Source organism: Octopus bimaculoides, chromosome 8, assembly GCF_001194135.2.
Source record: "Octopus bimaculoides isolate UCB-OBI-ISO-001 chromosome 8, ASM119413v2, whole genome shotgun sequence".
Classification (NCBI taxonomy): Eukaryota; Metazoa; Mollusca; class Cephalopoda; order Octopoda; family Octopodidae; genus Octopus; species Octopus bimaculoides.
The window spans coordinates 67,626,679-67,626,909 of record NC_068988.1 but is presented as its reverse complement, the minus strand read 5'-3'; positions in this window follow the sequence as shown (position 1 = coordinate 67,626,909).

The following is a 231-nucleotide window of genomic DNA, read 5'->3' as shown; positions in this document are numbered from 1 at the left end:
CAACATCCCGTGTCCATAAACTACTTACCTTCTCTGAAATTTGTTAATTATATTTTCTACGAGTTGATTGAAGTTAACTTTCTTCCTACACCTCGGTCCTTGAATAGTACACACACACACACACACACACACACACACACACACACACACACACATATATATATATATATATATATATATGTGTGTGTGTGTGTGTGTGTGTGTGTGTGTGTGTGTGTTTGTATATATATA